Here is a 9,782-nt window from a genome sequence, read left to right on the forward strand (position 1 = left end):
GCCATAGAACCATCAATTTATTGCTTTTATTTTAATTGTCTCCCTTTCCCTAAAGCCAAGTAGAGTAACCCTTGTAAGAGTGACTCTCTGGTCAAGTAGGGAAGCTCATATTAACTGTGTGGGTTGTTTATTTTCACTTATTTATTTATTTAATTTTAATTACGTGGCTTATGTCTTTAAATTCTTAGATGACAAATGGTTAGGACTTTATTTTAGATACATATGTTTAGGGCGGTAGTTAAAATTAGATTACAACCATTAATAGGTTCACTTTCGTATTATTAAAAGAAAAAAAAAATAAAGTGGCTGCTCTCTCTGAGTTCGACCCATAGCTACACTGATCCGTACGCTTGCGGTTACATTTAAAATCTCAAACAAATTTTTGGCACCGTTGCTGGGGAGACAGTTCCATGTTATTTTTTGCTTTCTTTTAGTAAATCAGAGTGCTTTGTTTTGTTTTTCCTTTTCTTTTATTGAATTCCTGAGAAGAACAACTTGCAATAATAGTTGTATCGGTGGAGGTTGTCATGCCTCATAGTATGATAAAGACAGGTTTCACCCTGTACCAGTACCTCAGGAATTGACCTACACAACCCCGGATCCCTGCCGATAAGCTCCCAAAAAGCCAAAAAAAATCAAAAAAAAATCAAAAAATAAAATAAAAAATCATTAAAATAAAAAAAGTTTTGTTATCCATTCTTTTGTGCTTGTCTTACTTTAGTTGTGGGTAGTTTTCTATTGCATGAGTGTTAAGTGGGTATGTAATACTAAGAATCGATTAGAAAGAAGAGATCCAACAAGTAGTGACCTTATATGTTTGCTCTCTTTAAAACCCTTCAATATGGGAGACCAATAGCAAAACCCTTCACCTAAATCTCTGAAAGATAGGTTCTACCCTGCTAGAACAGCCCAACCTTCCTGCATAGTTCTACCACAAGCCCAGGGCAATAATTTTGAACTCAAATCTCAATACATCACTATGTTGTCCCACTTTCATGGGTTGACTTCTGAGGATGCATACCTATTTCTAAGGGAATTTGAAGAGGTATGTGTTCTAATTAAGATCCAACAGCTTTCTGATGATGCTGTTAAGCTTAGGTTTATCACTTTTGTATTGAAAGACCAAGCTAAGAAGTGGTTGTATGGGTTACCCACAAATTCCATAACCTCATGGGAACAGTTCACAGTTGTCTTCCTTAAGAAGTTTTTCCCAACTCACAAGACCAATAAGCTTAGAAGTGATATCCTTCAGTTTAGGCAAAAGCCTAGTGAGTCATTTTCCAAACTTATGGAGAGATTCAAGGATCTACTCTAAGAATGCCCTCACCATGGCCTAGACCTATGGCATTTATGTCAAATAATTTATGAGGGTATTGATTACCCAACTAAACAAATGATAGAGTCTATGTGTCCTGAGGGATTCACATCCTTTATAGATGAAGGAAAGGCATGGGAATTCTTACTTGACTTAGCTGACAAAACCCGTTAGTTGGAATCAACCCAAGAGAGTGAAAGAACTATAGGAGGAAAAGGATATTTTGTGGATGGGATAGTAGCCAAGGAAGCCCATTTGGATAGCCTAATCAAGAGGATTGAGGCTATTGTTCCTAGAGAGCCATCATTAGTCAATTTTGTTAAGATTTGTGCTTGGTGCCAGTCCCCTGGACATCTCCTAGAAGAATGCCCCAACACCTCTGGGGCCACTTCTAATGATAGTGTTAATGCCTTATACCAGAACAATCCATATAATAATACCTACAATCCAGGATGGAGAAATCACCCAAATTTCTCTTGGAATCATGGCAACCAAGCAGGGCCTTCCAATTTCCATAATCAAGGTCAACCTGGACTCCAAAGGCCTCCCTTTGCACAATAATCTTTTTCCCAAAATACTTTTCCTAGGTCAAATGTAGGACCTCAGGCTAGTTTTCCTAGGGCCCCTCTCCTATCATCTTATCAGCAACCCCCTGGGTTTACCAACACTGGAGAGGCAAGTAGAATAAGTGACTTGGAAAAAAATATGGCCCTCCTCATGACAAGCCATCAAAATCTTACGAGAGAACTCACTCAAGTTGTCTCAATTATGCATGAGAGGGAGAAAGGAACTTTACCCAGTCAACTAGAGCCTAACCTTAGGCATCATCAGCCTGTTAGTTCACAAACATCAACTAATGCACCACTGAATATAGTACAAGGTCAGACCCAACAAGGGCCCTCTAACCAATGTAATATTGTTTATGCCCTTAGGAGTGATAGAGAGTACCAACAGAGCGTTCCTAAATCTTCCTCATCTATTACTCATGTTAACTCTCCTTCAGTTGAGGACACAAGTGTGCCTCTTGTTTCAGGTTCGTCTGATGAACCTAAAGATTTTTCTAAAACTAAAGATGATTTGGTTGAGGAAACCAAAAATGATTCTTCTGAACAAGGGTAAATCCCTAACAGTCCTTATGTTCATCCTGTCCCATTTCCTAATCGCTTGGTAAACAAAAGGAAGATTGCTTTCATGGACAAAATTTTAGAAGTCATAAAAAATGTAGAAGTGAACATCCCCCTTCTGGATGCCATATCCCAGATCCCCGCCTATACAAAGGTACTAAAAGATTTATAAACTCACAAACGTATCACTAGTGTGCCCAAAAAGGCATTCTTGGCAGGTAACATTAGTTCCATAATTACTCAGCCTATAGCAGCCAAGTATAAGGATCCAGGGAGCCCTACCATATCTTGTGTCATAGGCAACACCTACATTGAGCATGCCTTACTTGGCCTTGGCGCAAGTGTGAATCTTTTACCTTCTCATGTGTACAAGCAACTTGGATTGGGAGAATTGAAAGCCACTGGAACTACTCTTCAGTTGGCAGATAGGTCTATTAAAATTCCTAAAGGGATGGTTGAGGATGTCTTACTAAAGGTGGGGGAATTTATTTTCCCTGTTGATTTCATTGTTTTAGATACCAAGCCCTTTCCAACCAAGGATGAGATCCCAATAATTCTAGGAAGACCATTTTTGGCTACCAGTAATGCATTAATCAACTACCGAAATGGTTTCCTAAGATTATCTTTTGGTAACCAAACTGTTGAGTTTAACATGTTTAGGATAGGCAAGCAACCACATATGGAAGAAGAGATTAATATGATTGAGGATTTTATGGATTTTTCTGATGATTTAATTACCAACTTTGATATTAATTTTGATTCAAAATTCTAAAAGTGTATGGATGAGTTGGATGATGATAGTGAAAATTTCTTTTCTAAGGTCTTGACTCTTCACACACCTGTGGAGCCCTTAGGACCCCTTTCCAATTTCATTCTCAAACCTTCCATAGTTGAGCCCCCTAAGCTAGATCTTAAGGAGTTGCCATTTAATTTGAGGTAAGCTTTCCTAGGGCCTGACCAGACTCTTCCTATAATAATTTCTTTAAATTTGACTTCTAGCCAGGAAGAGGAGTTACTTAAAGTGTTAAAAGATAATAAGGAAGCCCTAGGTTGGACCATGGCTGATATCAAGGGTATAAGCCCTTCTATTGTGCAACATCATATACATCTTATGGAGGATTCCAAACCATCCACGGAACCCCAAAGAAGAGCTAACCCAGTGATGATGGAAGCTATTAAGAAAGAGATCCTAAAGTGCTTGGATCATGGAATAATTTATCCTATTTCTAGCAGCTAATGGGTAAGCCCAGTTCACATAGTGCCTAAGAAGTCTGGTGTGACTGTAGTTCCCAATGCCAATAATGAACTAATTCCAACCCATGTCCAATCTGGGTGGAGAGTATGCATGGACTACAGAAAACTTAATGTGGCAACCTGGAAGGACCACTTTCCATTGCCATTCATTGATCAGATGTTAGAGAGGTTAGCTAGACATGAATACTATTGTTTCTTGATGGATATTCCGGCTATAACCAGATCTCAATTACTTTAAAGGACCAACATAAGACCACTTTTACATGCCCATATGGAATATTTGCTTACAGGAGTATAAGCTTTGGGCTTTGTAATGCCCCTGCTACGTTCCAACGATGCATGATGAGCATATTTTCTGACATGGTCGAAAAATTTTTAGAAGTCTTTGTGGATGACTTTTCAATTCATGGGAATTCTTATTCTGAATGTCTTCATCATCTTTCTCTAGTTTTGAAAAGGTGCATATCTAAGAATTTGATTTTGAATTGGGAGAAATGTCATTTCATGGTTAAATTTGGTATTGTTTTAGGCCATGTAATATCCAAGGAGGAAATTAAGGTAGATAGAGCCAAAGTGGATTTAATTAATAATTTACCACCTCCTCAATCTGTTAAGGACATCCGATCTTTTCTAGGGCATGCGGGCTTCTACAGAAAGTTTATTAAGAACTTTAGTCAGTTAGCCCGACCTCTCACTTCATTACTTGCCAAAGATCAAACTTTTGAGTTTTCTAAAGAATGACTAGAATCCTTCAAACAACTTAAGAAGGAGTTGACCAATGCACCCAATGTTCAACCACCTGTTTGGACTGAACCTTTTGAACTGATGTGTGATGTTTCAGATTTTGCCATAGAGGCAGTTTTGGGTCAAAGGATTAATAAGTTACCCACTGTCATTTATTACGCTAGTAGGACCTTAAATGATGCACAACTCAATTATACAATCACTGAAAAAGAATTTTTATCGGTTGTGTTTGCATTAGAAAAGTTTCGATCTTACTTAGTTGGTTCACATGTGGTGGTGTATACTGATCATTCTGCTCTTAGATACTTAGTTCAGAAGAAGGATGCAAAAGCCTGTCTCATTAGGTGGGTTTTACTTTTGCAAGAGTTTGATTTATAAATTAGGGATAAAAAAAGAGTTGAAAACCTAGTTGCAGACCATTTATCCCCGCTTCCCAATTCCTTGACTGTCGATTCTCCAGTTAATGAGAACTTTCCAGATGAATAGTTATTTGCAGTGTCCAGTGAACCATGGTTTGCTGACATTGTCAACTTCTTAGTTTCAAGTGACTCTGGATCACTGGTCCACCTAAGATAAGTATAGGTTTCATTCCCAAGTTAAGCACTTTTTCTGGGATGATCCTTATCTTTTTAAGATATGTCCAGATCAAATTATGCGACGATGTGTTCCTGATCATGAGCAACATTCTATTCTCTCTTTTTGTTTTGATCATGCATGTGGTGGACACTTTGGACCTAAAAAGATTGCCGCAAAGGGTTTTCAATGCGGATTTTATTGGCCCACTCTTTTTAGAGATGCTTTTGATTTTTGCAAGGCTAGTGAGAAGAACTACCCCACTCATGACTTGGAACTAGCCACAGTCATTTTTGCCCTTAAGATTTGGCGACATTACTTATATGGGGAGAAGTGCGAGATATACAGTGATCACAAAAGCCTTAAGTACTTTTTCACCTAGAAGGATTTGAACATGAGGCAGAGGAGATGGCTTGAGCTCATGAAGGATTATGACTGCGACATTCAGTATCATCCTGGCAAGGCTAATGTAGTGGCAGATGCGTTGAGTCGAAAGGCACAGACTGTGTCACTCTCATACTTAGCAGTCAGCCCACCACTTGTACATGAGGCGACGCTAATGGATGAAGCTCTCTTATATGAAGGAGCAACCTTAGAGTTTGAACGTCAACCAGAAAACCTTAAATGGTTGACTGTATCCTTGGTGGCTCTACAGGTGCATCCGATTATTAGGCAAGAGGTAATAATGAAACAACCTTTGGATCCTGAATTGCAGCGGATCAGAGTTAAGGTTCAAGATCGAACAATGAACAACCCAGATTTTGTTTTAGCCAGTGATGGAGCATTGATGTTTCGAGGCAGATTATGTGTACTGGATGATTTGGATATACAAGACAAGATAGTGCGAGAAGCATATAGCTCCGAGTACTCACTCCACCTAGGAAGTACAAAGATGTATAAAGACCTCAAACAAAATTACTGGTGGCCAAGCATGAAAGTCACAATAGCTCTATATGTAGTGACTTGTCTTACATGCCAGAAAGTAAAAGCTGAGAGGCATTGACCTTATGGTACTCTTCAGCCACTCCCAGTACCAGACTGGAAGTGGGATAGGATCACAATGGATTTCATCACTAGACTACCATGTACACCTAAGGGGATGGACACGATATGGGTGATCGTTGATCAGCTTACTAAGACTGCTCATTTCATTCCCATCAAGACCAAGTTCTCTACGGCCAAATTAGCACAACTTTATATAGATAACATAGTGCGCTTGCATGGAGTGCCAGTGAGCATTATATCAGATAGGGACCCAAGATTCACTTCCAGATTTTGGAAAAGCTTCCAGCATGCCTTAGGATCACAATTGAATTTGAGTACTACTTTTCACCCATAGACTGATGGTCAGTCGGAGCAAACCATACAGATATTAGAAGACATGCTCAGGGCATGTGCAATGGAAATGAGTGGTAGTTGGGAAGAATATATACCCCTTATAGAGTTTGCCTATAACAATAGCTACCAAGCTACAATTGAGATGGCTCCGTATGAGGTATTATATGGTAGGAAGTGCAGAACTCCTCTGTATTAGGATGAGGAAGGCGAACGCCGAATGTTAGGACCTAAAATGATACAGATGACTTGTGACAAGGTCGATGTTATTCGAGAACAGATTAAAGCAGCTCAGTCTCGTCAAAAGAGCTATGCAGACAACCGCAGGAAAGACATTGAATTTCAGCCAGGAGAAAAGGTGTTTCTCAAGATCTCCCCTACTAAAGGGTTGCAAAGATTTCATAGAAAGGGGAAGTTGAACCCAAGATACATTGGCCCATTTGAGATCTTAGCCCGGGTTGGCTCGGTAGCCTACATGCTTGCTCTGCCACCTTCACTCGGGGATGTTCATAACATATTTCATGTATCCACGCTGAAGTGATGCATCCATGATCCATCTCATGTATTACCCGTGGAACTAAAATATCTAGAAGCTGATATGACCTATATAGAGCAGCCAGTTGAAATTTTGGACCGAAAGGTGAAAACCCTTCGCAATCGCTCCATTTCCTACATAAAGGTGCGATGGGCTAATCATTCACTTGAAGAAGCATCTTGGGAGAAAGAGGATGAAATCCAAGCCAAGTACCCTCATCTTTTTGAACAACCAAGTACGTCAATTTCGAGGACGAAATGTTTAGAAAGGGGGGGTAAATGGAATACCCTACTTCTTAAATCTGATCTGATTACACGGTTGACCCGATTTAACCATGCAGGACCCGAACCGGAGAGGGTTAAGGCGGGTTCCTTATGGACCATGATGGCAAGGGTGACTTTGAACATCGGCTGGCCAGACAAGTCCGAGTCAGTGCCAGAGGAGACGGGTGCACCCAAGCCGTGTACATGCACATATCATAAGGCCATATACGGATAAAGCAGGTATGTAGCCATATCTTAAGGCGCATACATATATTACATCTTATGTTAAGAGTGAGATTCGTACCGAGAGTCGAATTCTGTCAAAATCTCACTTGTTGGCCAAGTTTTGGCCCTCAGGTGGGCGGTCACAGGTGGGCGCATCCGCCCACCTGTGTGACCCATCCATGAGGTTGCAAGATGTTTTAAAAGGTATAAATAGCTATCATTATGTTTTTCCTTTTTCTCATTTATGACACTCGGGCGTTTGGTGAGAAGAGTAAAGAGGAGAGAGAAAAGAAGGAAAAGAAGAGGAAAAGGGAAGGAAGAGGAAGAAGAAATGGATTTTAGTGGCGCCAAGGTTTGATCTTCCCATTTCGACGCCGAAAAAGTGATCTCCAACACGAGATCTATGTTTAGAGGTGAGCAAAGGCTATATTCCCTAAACTTTCACCATACCCAAGTAAAACCCTTGATTTAGATAGTGTTTCTTGAGGTCTTGTAAATCCCCCTTGAGATGATGAATCTAAGGTTTAATAGATGGTTTATGTGTTGATTTTGAAGGATTTGAAGAGGTGTTTATAAGGTTGGAGAAGCATTGATGATTTGAAGTGATTTTGAGGTCTTTGAACGAGTTCTTGAGCAAAGAAGGTAAGATGGCTTCCATTCCTTAAATCGAATCTAGATCTAGGTTAGAACCATCTTATGAGACCTTGAATGTGTGGAGAATGGGTTTGGAAAAGCCCCATTTGATTCCCCAAAGGTTGGGGAAGGTTTGGGGAAAAATGGCATTTTCTCGCCAAGACCAGTGGGCCAAACCGGTGGGCCAAATGGCCCACCTGAGGGCACCCGCCTGAGAGGGCAGGCCCTCGGGGCCAATTGATGGGCTGATCGGTGAGCCAACCTACCCTCCGGTCCTAGCAGGGCCCTCGAGGCCAACCGACGAGCCCAACCGGTGAGTCGACCTACCCGTCGGTCATAGCCGATGGGTCTGACTGGTGGGTCAAGACAGGTGGGCTGTCCGACCCACCCGAGAGGCTCCCAACATGATGTTTTCATCCGAATGGACCCAAAACGGACATGCGACCTTCTTTTAGGATTTTAAACTGTTGTTTTATGGTTATCCTTGTTGGCAACTCGGCCACGTGGCAGTGATAACGTGGCCAGTTTGGGTGACATGGATGAAAATTATGACATGGTAGTGTCCAGTGTCATCGATGAGATAACAGAGCAGCTTGGTATGCATGGAGTGGTTTAATACATCATTAATAGGTGGTGCGGGTTTCTGGGTCAAAACTGGTAAAATTGGTCTATTTACGATCGAGGGCATTTTCGGTAGTAAAAATAACATTTTTGGAAGATTGATTCTTCATGAAAAAGATAGATTGTAATTTACCTAGTCCAGTTCATTTGATTTCGTCACATTCCGATACCGTATGAAGAAGTTACGGCATTTGTGGTAGTCGAGGGTAGTTTCGGCATTGAAGATGAATTTTTTAAAGGAAGCGTTCTACATGTAACAATACAAAAAAAATACAATCTTTCCAACGGTTCTAATTTCATCACATTCCGATTCCGTATGAGAAAGATACGTCATTAGAAAGGTATAGGGGCATTTTAGTCTTTTTACATGGATGATTCAGATGATTGAGTCTTCTGAAAAGTCGTAGCGCATCTAGTTGTGATTCTAACGCACTTCGTTTCATCTCGATCGGATATCGTATGAAAAAGTTATAAGTGTTTCCGTAAATTCGGTTCGAAAATCCAAACAGAAAATCCATCAGTTGCTCTCGGTGTTGGGTGGATTTTTCGGAATTTATTTTTGAAATTCGAGGGGCTTTTGTGTAATTTAAAGATTTTGAAGGTCTGAGTTGCAAAGGGTCTTTAAGCACTGAAACATATGGAGGCAGGGGCTTGATTGTAATAAAGAGGAGTAAAGGGAAGTGAAATGGATGGTCAAGATTCGACCACGTAGGCTTGATGCCCATCCAAAGGCTACTGAGATTTTGGTGTGATATGGACGAGATAGATGCTTGCGCGTGGGATTTGATTGGTTAGATGCATAATTCTTGATGCACTGGCGCTACACTATATCAAGGTATGTTATTGTGTTTCGCACGTGTATAGAAGGTACAAAAAGGATTCCGATCTTAATGATCTCATGAAATCTGATTAAAGCCATCATGGAAGATTCGGATCCAATGGTCAATATGCATTTTCACTTTTGTGAGTGGGAAACAAGCTCCCTTAAAATTCGGAAAAGCAACCAATCATAGATCGACAACACTTCTGACGATGTCAGCTCCTACGTCATGATGATGTCATCGAGATTCAAATCTAACGGTTTGGATCTATTGTCTGTTGGTTTAATTGGACGGCTTGGATTGTAAGATCTTTTATATGAGATCTATGGTCAGATTTCG

The 9,782-nt window shown here is 40.5% G+C and overlaps 1 non-coding gene across 1 annotated transcript; it reads right to left on the reverse strand.

The window, feature by feature from the left end:
* Positions 1–1,228: 1,228 nt before the first annotated feature.
* On the reverse strand, positions 1,229–1,335 carry LOC122092562. The gene has a single exon (XR_006144215.1). It is a non-coding gene; the product is annotated as a small nucleolar RNA R71 (small nucleolar RNA).
* Positions 1,336–9,782: the final 8,447 nt, after the last annotated feature.

Source organism: Macadamia integrifolia, chromosome 10 (genome assembly GCF_013358625.1).
Source record: "Macadamia integrifolia cultivar HAES 741 chromosome 10, SCU_Mint_v3, whole genome shotgun sequence".
In the NCBI taxonomy this organism is placed as follows: domain Eukaryota; kingdom Viridiplantae; phylum Streptophyta; class Magnoliopsida; order Proteales; family Proteaceae; genus Macadamia; species Macadamia integrifolia.